The sequence below is a fragment of the Neoarius graeffei genome, chromosome 18, assembly GCF_027579695.1.
Source record: "Neoarius graeffei isolate fNeoGra1 chromosome 18, fNeoGra1.pri, whole genome shotgun sequence".
Taxonomy (NCBI): domain Eukaryota; kingdom Metazoa; phylum Chordata; class Actinopteri; order Siluriformes; family Ariidae; genus Neoarius; species Neoarius graeffei.
This window is the reverse complement of record NC_083586.1, coordinates 13,857,292-13,874,435: the sequence shown is the minus strand read 5'-3', so window position 1 is coordinate 13,874,435 and position 17,144 is coordinate 13,857,292. Positions and strand designations below refer to the sequence as shown.

The 17,144-nt window shown below is 44.1% G+C and overlaps 1 protein-coding gene across 4 annotated transcripts in view; it reads left to right on the top strand.

Annotated features, from left to right (window-relative positions):
• LOC132865944 (macrophage mannose receptor 1-like) overlaps window positions 1-17,144 on the top strand; it is a 99,764-nt gene that overhangs the window by 19,650 nt on the left and 62,970 nt on the right. For 2 of the 4 annotated variants that reach the window (XM_060898440.1, XM_060898441.1), the window contains exon 3: window positions 5,374-5,507. The exons of the other annotated variants lie outside the window; for them this stretch is intronic. The gene's annotated coding sequence lies outside the window, so the exon portion shown is untranslated. The remainder of the gene's footprint in view (window positions 1-5,373; window positions 5,508-17,144) is intronic. 4 annotated transcript variants of the gene reach the window in all.

Genomic DNA, 17,144 nt, shown 5'->3' with positions numbered 1-17,144 from the left:
TCTTCAGGAGGGAGGTCAGGGGCACTGTGAGGGTGCTGAACCCTTGAGTGAAATAAAATAAAAGTTTGCAAAGCCTAGGAAACTTTGGAGCTCCTTCACCGAGGTGGGTATGGGCCAGGATGTGACTGCAGTTACCTTGGAGGGGTCCATGCTGACCCCCTCAGCACTGATGATGTACCCCAGGAAGGAGATCTTATGCAAGTGAAATTCACACTTTTTCTCAGCCTTAACATAGAGATGGTTCTTTGACAGGTGATGACTCTCTTCATCATGGGAGTAGATTAGGATGTCATTGATGTAAGCTATGACATACCTCCCCAACATGTCTCATAGCATATTGTTAATGAGGCACTGAAACACACCTGGCACTGAAGAGAGGCCATAAGGCATGCTCCGGTACTCAAAATGGCCGGCGCTGGTATTGAAGGTAGTCTTCCATTCGTCACCCACGTGGATGTGAACCAGGTTGTTGGCACTATGTAAGTCAAGTTTGGAGAAAGTTGTGGTGCTGTGGAGGTATTCCAATGCAGAGGGCACAAGTGGAAGTGGATACGAGTATTTCACTGATATCTGATTGAGTCCTCAAAAGGCTATACAGGGATGAAGTACACCCCCTTTCTTCTCCACAAAAAAATAAAGAATCTCGCTGACACTGGTGAAGTGCATTGGCATATGTACTTCTGCTTGAGGGCCTCCTGGATGTATTCTTCCATAGCAGCTTGTTCATTCTGGCATAGAGGGTAAATGTGGCTGTGTGGGGGAGAAGTACCAAGCAGGAGGTCGATGGCACAATCAGATGGATGATGTGGGGGTAGGCCACATGCTTTGCCCTTGCTGAAGACCTCCCCTGGGTCCAGGTAGCACATGGGGATCCCTTCCAGGGAGTCAGGGTGAGGACTCTCTATGGAGGTGGAGGAAAGATTTAACTGAGGATCTCAGAGGCAGCTCTGGAAAAATGTCAGGGACCACTGAAGAATCTCCTTGTTCTGCCAGGAGATGAGTGGGTCATGAAGTTGTAGCCATGGATAGCCCAGGATGATGTCGTGATGCTTGGTAGCTGTGACAAGGAGTGAGATTTGTTCAGAGTGAAGAATTCCCATCTGAATATGAACAGGAGTGGTCCGGGAGGTGACGAGGCCCTCCCCTATGGGGCCTCCATTGATGGACCGGATTCTGAGTGGGCTCTGCAGCAAGTTTGTGGGCGGATTGAACCTCTGGACAACTGAGTTGCCAACAAACTTTCCCTCTGCCCCTGAGTCGATAAACACAGACAGCACGTGGGTAGAGGAAGACAGTTTCACTAATACTGGAAGCTTGAAAGATCGAGCTCCTAGTAATTTCATGGGACTCACCGAATCAGCCTTGGTCTCCTCGGAGCTGGTGCATGGTGGGTGGACTGGACACTGGATGATAAGGTGACTGGAACTCCTGCAATAGAAGCACAAGCCCTCCTTCTTTCTCCAATCTCGTTTGGAGCGTTTCAGGCGAGTATGAGAAACTTCTATGGGAGAGGGAGAATCAGAGGCCATGGCAGGCTTGGCTTCCTCCCGGAGGGATGGGCAGATGGTCTACCTGAATGGCGAGAGCAACGAGAGCGTCCAGAGTGAGATGTTCATCACGGCATGCTAGTTCACTCAATACTGAGGGGTGAAGTCCTTGGCGAAACACCACATTTACTGCTGGCTCCTTCCATCTGCTGGCGGCTGCAAGAGTCCAGAAATCTAGGGCATAATCGGCGACTCTCCTTGAACCTTGGGTGATGGTGAGTAGGCTCTCGCCGACTTCAGTTCCCTCCAGTTCGTGATCAAACACACGCTTGAATAACTCCAGAAAGCTGTCGTAGGAGGTGGTGTGTTTGCCTCCACTCCTCCACACTGCGCTGGCCCATTGTAGCACTTTGTCGGTTAAAAGCAAAATAAATCCGGCAAGCTTGTGTTCATCCAAGATGTGTGGGAGTGAGGAGAAGTACTGTACTTGAAGCACTGAAGCAGAAATCCCTTGCAGCTGAGTGCATCCCCAGCATACTTCTCGGGGCATGGAAGTGGGAGCACCAGACTCTGAGGAGCTTCGCAGCGTGTTGGGAGGGCCTGTGGCATCATAGCAGTGAGCTGAGCCATCTTGGTGTTGATTGGCAAGCATCTGCTGATGTTCTCCTAAGAGAGTGCCCCTGAGCGATCAAAGCAGTCTGCCACGCCAGGCCTTTCAATTCCATAATTTGGGCTACACCCTGTATTTCTGAATTTGGGCTTTTTCCTTTGTGATACAGGGTAATTTGGGCTTTTCTGCACATGCAAAGTGGTGTTTTCCCAGTGCTCTGTGTTTAAACCTTCTGTTGCTTTTTTAGCTACAAAGTTATGAATAAATAATGAAATCTATGAATGTTATTTTTACCTTGATTGCAAAATGTCTACAGTATTAATCCCTCTTGATATTCATACACATGACAAAAATAATTATAATACAGTTAGTTCGTATTTAAAAGATGTTTTGGGGCCTGAGGAGAGCCTGGAGGAAAGGAGCCTGTGAATGAAAAAGCAAGTTATGCACTGTTGCCATCAAAGAGACATACCTGTAGCAAGACCTGTGACACAAAAGGTTTTTCAGTCACTTCATAAGAATTGGTAGTGCAATTCACAGCATGTAGTCAGGTAAAAGATCTTAGTTTAAATGAAAGGCCAGTGTCTAAGACTATCATCAACAAGAGGACCAAGCTCCAAGTCACTGATTCCACCCACACTTACACAACTGTGTGTATTTAAGATGTAAGCTGTATCTTAAATACACACAGTTGTGTCCTGAATAGCTCTCTTTTATTCAGTCTTTGACCTGATTTAAATCATATGACACTAGGTATCAGAGAGATATTGCAGTTGAGGTCAGAAAATGTGGAATATACGGTAGGGCTATTTTTAGGTTTTTAAATGATACAGGAATTATTAGGAGAATTTAGCACAGTAGGGTAGTAAACATTCTGATTCACACTCCAGTCCAGAAGGTGGTGGTAATCCACCTAAAAGCTGTTTGCCAACTGCCATAAAACAATATAAAAGAAGGAGAAAGAAGATTTACCTAATGTGGAAATCCTGCTCTGGTCACTGGTACACGAGTCTTGCTCCTCCACAAAATCATGGCATGCTGATAGCTGTTGATGGAGAATTTGTGCTCTGCGTGAAGCTTACAGCTAGTTCGACAAACCCGGAACATGGGAATGGTGCGGATTTTGCGTCAATTACGAGAAATACATGCTAATTCTCACTAATTTCAGTGTTTTTAAAAAAGAAAGTCAAGACATTTTGTTTTATGCAGCCAAGTGTATTTAACCAACAATTTTTTTTTTTACTTTTGGTAGCATATTTTGGGCGCTTGACCTAATTTGGGCACCTTTTTAATTCGGGCGCCTACGACATTATCTGTCGCAGGTTTCATGTAATTGAAAGGCCTGCATACCTCCTCTGCTGCATCCATATGTGGTGAAGTATCCTGTCCGGATGCAGGTACTTACGGATGTATGTGCAGTGGAGAGTGGGGAATGCAGACTGGCAAACAAATCCAAAACACTAGACGAAATTGAAGTCGAAGGACAAGCATGGGTCGATTGATTGATAGACAGAGTAATAAGGGTTAAACTAAAGAGTAACAAGAATGAGACAATCACGAGGGTCAAGAACATGATAAAGCAGGCAGAAAAATAAGGCTTGGTATGACCGGTAAGGCATTGAACGATACTTTGCATCAGGTGAGTGTGGGAGAGGTGTTTTTATAGTGTTGGCTGATTAAACAGGAAATGAGCAACAAGTGTAATTAATAGGCAGGCAATAGAGGGTGCTGTGGTTCTTGGGTTTTGTAGTTCAGATCGGCTATGTTTGTAGTCTGACTGGAAGTGGCGTTCTCTATCGCCTTACTGACAGTTGTGAAAGAAATCACTAAAGCAAATAATAAAACATGCAGGAATAAAAGATGTTAAAAAAATCAAAGCAAAAAATAAAATAAAAAGAGGGGGGAAACAATGCAAAATATAACGAAACCAAAACAGACAATTGCAAAAATTTAAATTTGGGAATAAACAATGAAAAATGAGTGCATATATATATGAAATCCATAACAATGGAAGAAAAGAAATCACAAACAATGCAAAATATAACTCAAAGCAAAAAAAAGCTTTAAAACATGCTAAAAAAGGGCAGATATAATTACAGATTAATTAACAAAACATAAAATCAAAAATGCACTAGAAAAAAAAATAAGCAGAGCATAAAAAACAATGTCATGAATAATCTCTGCAAAATTAATAAATTCTTTTACAGAAAAAAAGAATGTGGAAAAAAAACAAGCTATGTCAGGAATTTACAGTGCAAACAATAAACTAGAAGGAAAAATGCATGAACTAAGAAAGCTTCAGACCTCACACTTCAGAGCACTTCTCAGTATTTTTGTGCACTCATGCTTATCCACATCCTCAAATCCTCTCTTCAGTTTAAAATTGTGCTTTTGAATCGCTGTCTCATTCCCTCCAGAACCTGTACATCAGTCTCTACTCACACTTGGGATCCATACAGAACAACGTCCTACTGCAGCACAGTCAGCTTTAGCATTTTCAGTGACATTTCAGTGACATTTTTCATTCCATATTTACAGAAAACCAGCATTTTATTTAATTATTTATTGTAAGTATGATTATTGAGCTGTTGTTTACTTTAAATTAGCATTGATATTCAATTATACCCTGCAAGTTATTGTATATTAGAATTTTATGAGATTGTGAGAGTGTTCATTTTTATATCATTTATCAGTAAAATAGTAGAATTTGACCATTCTTTCCTGTAGATTTGCATTTTTATATCACTGTCATGGATTTTTGGGGGGCAAGATAGAATTTTATGTCATTATTTAGTAGAATTTTTATTCTTAGTTTATTATTTACTTCACACAAGCATTATGTCCATATTTACTGTTAAATAACTATTTTATCATAATTTTACTGTAAATTAGCATTTGTACTTGATTATCCACTGCAGGTTATCATTGTATGTCATTAATTATCCATTTCATGTCATTATTTACTAGAATTTTCGTTTTTATGTCCTTATCTCCAGTAAAGATGCATTATTTACATTAGTTACTGCCTACTGTAATTTAACATCGACTGTGTATTTCATTATTTTAATAAAGAAGCATGTAATTAAGTTATTTATTGCAAATGAACATTTTTTTATATTCCAGTACTGGTTTTTGGAAATTAGAATTAGTATGTCAATATTTACTATAAATTTGTCATTACCAAGTGTATACTAGTGTTACTACATGATTATTCTACTGTATATATACACATCTTGGCTGTCATTGTTTACTCCAAATTTTTTGTTTTCTCTGAAGGTTCTCAGTCATCCAGGCCATAGTAAACCGTTGGTGCTAAAGAAGGCAACTGGACTTGCTTGAAATTCTTGAAGACTTTTCACCTCTCATCCGAAAAGCTTCTTCAATTCTGTCTGACTAGTGGGGAGTTCCAGGTATTTATCTTCTAGTGGATCAAAAGCAACCCTAAGGAGAGTCGTTGAGGTCACCTGGGTCATTGAGTCACCCTGTAGGTGTTAGGGTCATTGGAGGCTGGGTGTGAACGGTGTTAGCAGCCTCAAGAGTCATTAGGGTGATCTGTGGGTCGTTGGCTCTCTACCATCACGTGAGTCATTGAAGTCAGCTGAGTTTTGGTGTGGATGTGTATTCAGTTTTCTGGGAAGTGTGACAAGGACTGCATTGTAGGTGGTTGATAAGTGGTGTCTCAGACCACCTCCTCTGTTCAGGGATGGTCGTTCCAGGTTGACAAAGATTGTTTCTTTTACTCTTTCAAACCACTGGTCTTCTCTGGCTAAAAAGTGTACATTGAAACGAGTGTCCTTTGTTATCAAAACAGCAACTGTCAAGTGCGCAAGAGAGGTGGATGTATGTGCAGAAGTGTTTATTATAGTCTGCAGTGCAATATGTACAAAAGATGCATGAAACACACACAAAGCAAACAGTTCAAATCAGCAGGCAAGGTCATAAACAAGAAAACAGGCAAAGGGTCAATCGAGGTGCAAACAGGATGTCAGAGGTAAAACGAGAACTAGAATCAAGAACAGGAGTCAAGAAACCAGGAAAACCACAAACAGGGGAAACAAGGCTCGGTAATGTGCACTGAACGTGGCGTAATACTTTGCATCGTCCCTGTATCAGCTCAGTCCTTAAATAGCCCAACACTTAGTTCATTAATTGAGAATAGGTGCGCCTTGTTCACGACGCGTGTGCTGGAGCTCACTTGGTGTACGCGCAGCCTGAGGCATGCCTTTTGGTGCATGTGCCACAGCACGCAGGACTGACAGAACTCCCTCTCAAAGATCTCCCTCCGGGAGTGAAATTCCATCATACAGGACCCCGGTGGGGGCTCAGGCTCTGGACACGACTTGGGTTCTTGGCTAGGACCAGGCTTGATCGCATGACTTGATGTGGACTCTGGACTGGGCTCAAGCTCTGAAGGTGACTCAGGACTGGATTTGGGCTTGGGCTCTGGAGACAGCTCGGGCTCTGGAGAAGACTCTGGGCTGAGCTTGAGCTCTGTAAATGACTCTGGGCTGGGCTCAAGCTCTGTAGATGGCTCTGGAGAGGGTTCTGGACAGGGCCCAGGCTCTTTAGGGGGCTCTGGACTGGGCTCAGGCTCTGTAGGGGGCTCTGGACTGGGCTCAGGCTCTGTAGGGGGCTCTGGACTGGGCTCAGGCTCTGGACTGGGCTCCAGCTCTAGAGATGGCATGGGCTGTGGACTGGGCTCCAGCTCTGGAGACAGCGTAGACTCTGGACTGCGCTCGAGCTCTGGGGATGACTCTGGCTCAGGACTGGACTCAGGCTAAGGCTCTGTAGGTGCACTGTTTTGGTCCGGTTTAAGACCTGATGACAGGACGATGCAGACATCCCTGTGGCCAGCTGAGGCAGAGGTCGTTCTGACGTCCTTTGACACCGGTCCAGGAACAGGCTCAGGTCCTGGCCTTAACCCTGGTACTGGCTCTGGAGTAGACTCTGATGCTGGCTCTTACGCCGGCACTGGCTCTGGAGTAGACTCGGATGCTGGCTCTGGCACTGGCTCTGGGGTAGACTCAGATGCTGGCTCCAGCACTGGAGTAGACACTGACACTGGCTCTGGCACTGGGGTGGGCACAGGAGTAGATGCTGGCTCCGCCTCTGGCACGGGAGCAGACGCTGGTGCTGGCAATGAGTCTGGCTCTGCCTCTGGCATGGGAGCAGATACTGGCTCCGCCTCTGGCTCGGGAGCAGATGCTGGCTTCGCTTCTGACATGGGAGCTGGCACTGACTCTGCCTCTGGAGCAGGTGATGGCTCTGCATCTGGCTCTGGAGCAGATGCTGCTACTGACTCTCGCTCGGGAGCAGATGCTGTCTCCACCTCTGTGGCAGATGCTGGCATGGGAACAGGTCAGGGCTTTACATTAACTTTTTTGCTCACCGGCCACTTTGGCTAGTGGTTTTCCCAAGACAATAGCCATTCAGCCTTTTCACTAGCCACAATTTTGTTGCAAGGAAATTGCAGTTTTTTCTTCACCATGATATGTTAAAGTTCGGAAGATCTAGATTTAATTATGAATGGCAGCATATAATGTATCTCTACAGTAGCACTCAAGTATTCAGTGCTGTTAAGATAGATCCCTATATGAAAACATGCAACCAATTCAGACAAAAATATAAACAGAGTATTCTGTTTATTGAACTCAAATTCAAGCCCTTTACAATATGAAATATCGTATAATATGAAAAATAACATTCAGTACAACTGAACTGATTCTAATATTAAAAGTACAATTCAAAACATTTATCATTGAAAAACATTTGATGTTTTGATATGCAAGTATTATGTGTATTATCAAGTATCTCATCTCATTCATCTCATTATCTCTAGCCGCTTTATCCTGTTCTACAGGGTCGCAGGCAAGCTGGAGCCTATCTCAGCTGACTATGGGCAAAAGGCGGGGTACACCCTGGACAAATCGCCAGGTCATCACAGGGCTGACACATAGACACAGACAACCATTCACACTCACACCTACGGTCAATTTAGAGTCACCAGTTAACCTAACTTGCATGTCTTTGGGCTGTGGGGGAAACCCATGCGGAGAACATGCAAACTCCGCACAGAAAGGCCCTCGCCGGCCACGGGGCTCGAACCCGGACCTTCTTGCTGTGAGGTGACAGCGCTAACCACTACACCACCGTGCCACCCCATTATCAAGTATTATTATGTATATTATGTATTATCTATTAATAGTGTGTGTGTGTGTGTGTGTGTGAGAACATGTGTAGAGAGAGATGTTAAATGTCCTCATTACATTCATCATCAGATGAGTCTGAATGGTCCATGAATAATGATCTTCATGACCTGAGGCTTCCAGCAGGCCATAAGTTGATAGCTGGGGTGGATCAACTTCTTTCCAATCACGTGAACGTTTCTAAACAACAGCTCCATCCTCTCCAGCTCAGCCGACTTCATGACAGACAGGGACTGAAAGCAATGCTGTCCTGTAGTGAACCAGCCGTCTTCGCCGGTTTTGATGTTATAGTACCGATGTGTGCATTTGACTTTTCGTGGTCCTTTATAGTTTCGAGTTTAAAAATACTGTTGCATGTCTTTGCCAGACTTTCTACAGTCCTCACAGTACAGGGTATTTTCAGTTTTTCTATGAACTAGCCAATCTCACCCAAACTTCCATTTGTCATTCAACTGTCTTATCTTCCTATTAGCGTCTTGTTCATCTCCATGGCCGTAGCCAGCTCTGAGGCCCCCGCGGTCCAGACCTCGGTCATTTTTAAGAGCTGAAAATACATTTGTACGCTAAATATTCAACTGGATAAAAAAAGTAAAGAATAACATTAAAACGTCTCTGTAAAAAGTGCATTGTTAATTATGTTAAACGTTGATTCTGTCTTCTTTGTCTGTTTGGTGCGCACGGCTCTGAGACCGAGAACACAAAAGCGAATGAGCGTGCGACTCGGGGGAGGAACGCAGTGCAGGAGACACGGGGTTTCAATGGTAACCGTCAGCGCACTTTCATCAAGCTGTTAAATTTACATTTTCGAAGCAGCGCAGTTGTAGCCTGCCTTGTTTGTGATTTTAAAAATAAATCATTCGATAAGCCAAAGCAATAGAGGGGAAAGTTTCAACTTATGTTTGTCTTGGATAACTTTGCCTAAAACATGATGGTGTATACTGATTTTTTTCCCAGAATTTCTTTTTGTGTGTTGGTGTAACAGATGCCAGATTGTTAATGTATCTTAGTTCCATAGGCTACATGGTTAGGGTATCTTTTGTCCTCATTGCTTGGGCCAGATCAAACCATTAAACAAGCTTAAATTATTCTTACTCTTGCCACATGCATGTTTTTTTTTCCAAAACTGATGATATTCAGTTCAAACACCATTAAAAGTAATTTCAGGAATAGATCTCTTGTGTGGCGTGTAATTCACCTCAGTCATTTAAATATGGCGAACATTTTTCGGTGTGTGCTTTGCGCATCATGGACCTCTGTGATTTTAAAATGCTGCTCCGGCCCTGATCATCTCTGCCCCTTTTTTCCTGAGCAGCAGGGTTTGAAACTCCAGCTATATGCTGCCATAAAGTGCGCTTGTCAGTCGTCAGCAACTTTGTTGCTTTGTTCATTAACCACAGGTGACCGTATCACTGATTTTATCTGAGATGTTAAAGTACGTTCTCAACAATTCTAACATGTCAGACTGAGACCCTAGAGCCAATACTTCCACATAGCTATGAGAGCCCTCACGAAGTCACCTACCAAATCAAAGCCCTGTCAAGTGAATATCTCCACTGTGACTCAGAGTGCCACCCAGAGCTTTTTGGGAGAACTGCAAAAGATTGCAAAGCTAAGTGGAAAATCCTTCGAAGAAATTTTGCAAGAACACCTGTCAAAATGCAGTAGAACAGCAGTTGCTGAGGCAGAGCCTGTGAATGAGCCTGAAATCGAGTCTTCCAACACAAAGACTCAAAGTGAAGTAGCACAACCAGTAGTGACCCAGCTGCAAGTAGCTGAGCAGGCCTCTCCTGTTAAGACAGTAGAGCAAGCTGAATCCCCTCAGAGTACTGTAGAGTTTATCGTGTTCAGCAGTACTAGAGAGAATGAAGTTCCTGTTACTGCCATGAGCTATGCTAATCCGCCAGAAGTGCAACGAATGGTTGTAGAGCACGTGGTGAGAAGTGAGCCACCAGTTTCATTGATGAAAACATCATTTAGACTTAGACAGTTTTCTGGCAAAACCCCTTGCCCGAATCATGAAACAGACTTTGACACATGGCGAAACAGTGTTGAACTCCTTCTCAAGGATCCAGCTTTGTCTGACTTGCAACGCTCACGGAAGATATTAGACAGTTTAGTGCCACTGGCGGCTAATGTGGTAAAGCCCTTAGGCCCAAATGCCTTGACAGCCGCCTACCTCGAGCTCTTAGACTCAGCATTCGGAACTGTGGAAGATGGGGACGAGCTTTTTCCTGTGTTCCTCAGCACACGTCAAGATTCTGGAGAGAAGCCCTCCCAGTATCTACACAGACTTCAGACAGTTCTTGCCAAAGCACTGAAAAGAGGTGGTGTATCTGCCAATGAAGTTGATTGGCATCTATTGCGTCAGTTCTGTCGTGGGTGCATAACCCCTCTCCATTTTCTGAGTTACTGTTGCAGCTTTGTGTTGAAGAAGATAGGCAAAGTGCAAAAGAATCTCGCAAGAAGAAACATCTTGGTGCACCAAAGCAGAAAGCCAATGCACATCTGTTAGCTGCAGGCTCTCTTGAAAGTGACCCATCAGTAGGGAATGACATCACTGACATGAGAAAGCAAGTCACTGAGCTGCAGAGTCAGCTCGCTCGACTAAAGACACAGAAAGCTGCATCTGATTCTTCCCCTGACACTGTTGTGGCTGAATTAAAGAAACAAGTCACTGAGCTTCAGAGCCTGCTCACAGGCAGAAAAGTCCGGGAACCACAAAAGACAAAGACCAATGCATCAAAGCCTGGTGCAAAGCGTCAACCGAAGAGCAAAGAGCCTGACAGTCTCTCAGCTGTAAACCAAAGGCCTACTAACAGACCAAGGCCATGGTACTGTTTTCAGTGTGGTGAAGATGGCCATATTGCCTCTGTGTGTCCTGATGAGCCAAACCTGCCATTAGTAACTGCAAAGAGGACACAGCTGAAAGAGAAACAGTCTCTCTGGGACAGTCAGAATGATTCAGCCTCTTCTCAGTGTTTAAACTCAATTCAGCCCTCATTGTGGGACAAATGAGAGCTGAAGGCAGTGATGACAGTCCCACCTCTGACATTGACTCTAGAAAGAGTGGAAAGCTTTTACCCACAAGATCCAATGATGTAAGAATTCCAAAAGGATTGATAGGAGCTAAATACACTGCTCATGTACTTATTGATGGACAGTCCTGTAACTGTCTACTTGACATAGGATCTCAAGTGACTACAGTGTCGCAATCGTTCTATGAAAACAGCCTCTCTCACTTGAAGATCCACTCCTTGAATGAACTGTTAGAGGTAGAGGCTGCGAATGGTCAAGCTCTACCCTATACAGGCTTCATAGAAGTTAACATCACCTTTCCGAAGTCCTGTTTTGGCTCTGAAATCTCTGTGTCCACCCTTGCATTAGTAGTCCCAAACACAAGATCAAATGCACAATCCAAACTCTTGATAGGAACTAATACCTTGGATTTGGTGTATGAGAACTGCTGCAAAGTGAACACAGATCTTCAAGCTCTTCCATATGGTTACAGAGTTGTCCTGAAAGTAATGCAGCAGAGAAACAAGCAGAAAGAAGACAGTAGCTTAGGGCTAGTGAGGCTTTCAGGAAAGGAACCAAGGGTTGTCCCTGATGGACGAAGCTGTGTCGTAGAAGGACTAGCTCATGTCAACAGCCAAGGTTTAGACTGGTGGATTGTTATCAAACCCCCTTCATTGTCTTCCTTGCCTGGAGGCATGCTAGCCACAAGCTGTTTACTGACTCTTCCTGATGACCCACCTAGAAAACTACCAGTTGTGCTGCGCAATGAGAGTAAGCATGACATCATTATTCCAGCAAAGAGTGTCATAGCTGAAATACATGCCCTGCAGGAAGTAGTTTCACGTAAGCGAAGCCCTGCTAAGCCAGCACACTCTGATAAACTCCCAAAGTCTTCTGAAAATGTAAAGCTGAACTTAAACTTCGATGGCTCTCCACTTTCAGCTGAATGGAGATAGAGAATAAAGAAGAAGCTGCGTGCTATGCCCGAGGTGTTTGCTCTACATGATTCAGACTTTGGTCGAACGGATAAAGTCAAGCATCAGATCAAATTGAGTAATGAGATCCCCTTCAAGCACCGACCTCAACCGATACGTCCACAAGATCTTGACATGGTGCGGAGACACCTGCAAGAGCTAAGTGAAGCAGGAGTAATCCGTGAGTCAGAGTCGCCTTTCTCCTCGCCCATAGTGGTAGTTAGAAAGAAGAATGGAGATGTGAGACTCTGCATTGACTACTGGAAGCTAAACCTCCAAACCATCAAGGATGCATATGCGCTACCTAACCTGGAGGAAGCTTTGTTTGCACTCACAGGCTCAAAATGGTTCTCCGTTCTGACCTCAAGTCTGGTTATTATCAGATCGAAGTTGAGGAAGCCGATAAACCGAAAACAGCCTTTGTATGTTCATTGGGGTTCTGGGAGTTTAATAGAATGCCTCAGGGTGTGACTAATGCTCCCAGTACATTCCAGAGGCTGATGAAAAGGTGCATGGGGAATATCAACCTCAAAGAAGTCCTCGTATTTTTGGACGATCTGATAGTCTTCTCAGACACTGTTGAAGAACATGAGACCCGTCTTCTCCATGTCCTTAACCGTTTGAAGGAGTATGGCTTAAAGCTGTCCTTGGAGAAATGTAAATTTTTCCAAACATCAGTGAGGTACTTAGGACGCGTAGTGTTACAGTACGGCATTGAAACAGACCCCAAGAAGATTAAGGCCCTGAAGACCTGGCCTAGCCCAAAGAACCCGAAAGAGCTACGCTCATTTTTAGGATTCGCTGGATATTACCAGCAATTTATCCATAATTATTCGAAAATAGTAAAGCCGTTAAATGACCTCACCGCTGGGTACCCACCACTTAGAAAGAGTGATAAGCCAAAAGAAAACAGTGGTGAGTACTTCAAGCCAAGAGAGCCCTTCGGAAAAAGGTGGACTGATAGCTGCCAGAAAGCTTTTGAGACCATCATTGACAAGCTCACTACTGCCCCTGTGTTAGGATTCACTAACCCCAAGCTAACATATGTGTTGCATACAGATGCGAGTACAACTGGGCTAGGAGCAGTGCTCTACCAGGAGCAGGAAGGAGTTATGCGTGTTATAGCTTACGCCAGCTGTGGACTGTTGAAGAGCGAATCCCGTTACCCAGCTCACAAACTTGAATTCCTCACGCTTAAGTGGGCTGTATCAGAGAAGTTTGCGGATTACCTGTATGGCGTCTCTTTTACAGTGGTTACAGACAGCAACCCATTAACTTACCTGCTCACCACAGCTAAGTTAGATGCGACTAGTTACCGTTGGCTGTCTACCCTCTCCACCTGCAGATTCCAGCTTCAGTACCGAGCAGAGAAACGCAATCTTGATGCTGATGGCCTCTCACGACATCCACATGCTGAACCTGTTAATGACTTACTGTCTCAGAAAGAAGAAGAGGAGCGGATTCATCAGTTTATACACCATCACTTACCTGAGTCTGATGAGTTCACTCATCTCTCCGCCAAGACTGTTAGTGCAGTTTGTGAGAAACATCTAGTTTGCCCCCCTGGGAACACCAGCGAGAGTGGTCTCATCCTCCCTCTTGTTGCATCTCTTGCCATGTCGACTACAGCTGTTCCAGACAACTTGGAGAGCTGCGATGGGTTTCCTGTCATCCCCAGTGTATCAGAGGAAGATTTAAGACAACAACAGAGAGCAGATCCTGCCATCTGTGAAATCATCCATCTGATGGAGACTGGGGAGACCCCTACTCCAGCTGTTAAGAAAGAGCTGCCTGATCTTCCCATCTACCTGTGAGAGGTGAACAAGCTTGAGTTGAATGATGACATCCTGTACAGGAAAAAGCAAATTGGCGAAGAAACTCACTCCCAAATAGTCTTATCTGAGAAGTTTAGAGACATGGTTATGATAAGCCTTCATGATGACATGGGTCATCTAGGTTTCGACCAGACCCTTGACCTCACTCGATCCAGATTTTTCTGGCCAAGAATGGCTAATGACATCAAGAAAAGGATAAAGAGTTGCAGCCGCTGTGTACATCAGAAAGCACTGCCAGAGAAGGCAGCACCTCGAGTGAACATTCAGGTCACTAGACTCCTAGAGCTAGTCTGTATGGACTTCCTCTCAATTGAACCAGACCGAAGTAATATGAAGGATGTACTTGTGATAACTGATTTCTTTAGCAAATATGCAGTAGCAATCCCAACTCCGAATCAGAAGGCTCGAACAGTAGCCAAGTGCCTGTGGGAAAATTTCATAGTACACTATGGCTTCCCTGAAAGATTGCACAGCAATCAAGGCCCAGACTTTGAGTCTAAAACAATCCAAGAACTCTGTGATCTTGCGGGTATACACAAAGTTAGAACGACACCATATCATCCCAAGGGAAACCCTGTAGAAAGATTTAACAGGACACTTTTAAGCATGCTTGGTACACTCAAAGCTCAAGATAAGACCCACTGGTGAGACTTTGTGAAGCCATTAGTGCATGCTTATAATTGCACTAAATGCGAGACAACTGGGTTCACGCCCTACGAGCTAATGTTTTGGCGGCAGCCTCAGTTGCCTATTGACCTTGCCTTCAATGTTCCAATGAACAACAGTGAACAGAAGTCTCACTCCCAGTATGTACGAGCCCTGAAAGACCATCTTCAGGAAAGTTACCAACTTGCTAGGAAGAATGCTGCTAAAGCAGCTGAAAGGAACAAAATTAGGTTCGACAGAAGAGTCACTGAATCCACATTGGATGTGGGTGATCGGGTACTAGTCAGAAACATATGGCTAAGAGGAAAACACAAGTTAGCTGACAAGTGGGAAGAAACTGTGCATGTCATTGTGAGCCGAAAAGGAGACCTTCCGGTTTACACCGTCAAGCCTGAGAACAAAGACGGTCCTCTCAGAATGCTGCGCAGAGACCTCTTGCTACCCTGTGGGTTCTTGCCAGTCCCTAATGAAGAACATCCTGCTGTGTCTAAACCTCGAAGGCCCAGTACCAGTCAACGTCCACACCCTGACAAGCAAGAGCCAGAGTTTAACTCTGATAAAGAAGATGTTCATCAGATCTATCTCAGGTCTATACCTTTCAAGATCCAGTCTTTAGAACTACAAGGTCCACACAGGAATATGTTGTGCCTGTGCCTCCCAGAGAACAGACAACCCATTCTCCTGTTTAGCCAACCTGTTTGGATCCAGTAGTTTCCAACAGTGCTCCAGAGGATCCCGGTCAAGTCTTATCTGGAAGCCCACCATCACTGGAGACACAACACTCACCTGAAGTGGAACCCATGACTATAAGTGACCAACCTGAAAGAGAAAACTTATCTGAACAGATAGCAGACAGACCTGTGGAAGAAATAGAATCTGAAACAGTTACAGCTGATGCTGGAAACTTACCTGTAGATCAAAATGGAGAAAGTACACAGGGACTTAATGATCCTGAAACTGTGGAAAGTGACGGAACCTTACATCAGAATGAGACAGAGATTGATGGAGTAACAAATGATCAAGATGAAAATGAAGACCATAGTGAAGTGCGAAGATCTTCAAAGACAAAGACAAGACAAAGAGAACCACCCAAAAAACTGACATATCCTGAGCTATGGAATGCCTTAGTGACGATTGTCCAAACCTTATTCCAAAGTTTGAGTTCAGCCATCACTAATTCCCTAGTAGGACCTTGCTTAACCCCACTACCTGAACCCCAAATAGTGTAACCCTCTAACTTATGCAAAGGGACTTGCATAGATTTAAGAGGGGAGGGTGTAACCCAGGTGAAAATAGCTTATAAGTTAATAATTAGTTGAATAAATTAGAATAAATATTGAGCAGAATTCCATCATTTTACAAATTCATATTTGTGATAAAAACAATGTTAAAATCAGATAAATAAGATTAAAAGTAGTATTTCATCTTGTTTGTGAACTATTTTGTCAGTTTAGTTTAATAGTACTGTAGCTTTAAGAAATTGCACATCTATCAGCCAATCAGAATGCTTGTAGCTGTTATCTGCTGAAAAGATGACAGGACTGAATGAGAGATGGAGGGTCATACTGATGAGTTAAACCAGTGAGCTAATTGAAATGATCAGATATTGAGTATTGCTGACCTTTATTTTATGTTCTGAAGTGTTTTATTTGTAGTTCTGTCTATGCCGATAGACTGTGGTTACTTTGAACAATCTTTTGCTAAGTTGACCAAGTTGCTAGGGAAACCGCGAGCTGCTGAAGGCCACGCACCGACAGCAAGGACATGGGTTGTTGATGGCGAGCCACCCACTTCAAGAGCCTGGACTGTGAGTTACACTGGAAGAGTTTTCCTGTGTTTTTTGGAACGTGGACTTTCTACAGCAAAGCCGACTGACCATTTTTGATGAAAATTAATCTCTACGTCACGGTAAGAGTGTTCTAAACTGCAACTTTTCCTCGGATCACGTGGACACCGCATGGACCGCCTCACGCGGTTGCTAGCAAAGACTACCTTGCACTCGTTGCTAATGGACTGATTGATTAGCACTTTCAAGTCAAGTCAACTTTATTGCCAAATATGCTATAGTACATGTTCGACATACAGCACAGATGAAATATCAGTCCTCTCTGACCCATGGTGCAAACAGGCAACCCTAGTAACAATTTTATGTTCCCAGAACGTTCTGGGCACGTACACCTTTGGTTGCCTATACGGTGCATATACGTTAGGTTTGGTTGCCACTTGGTTGCCACGTGGTTGCCATGGAAAGTTTTTCTGACGTTGCCCAAACGTTTCCTGTTGGTTACAACAACAACCTTCCCCTGCCCTTCCCCTAACCTTGCTGGTTGCATGTTTGGTTCCCTGAATGT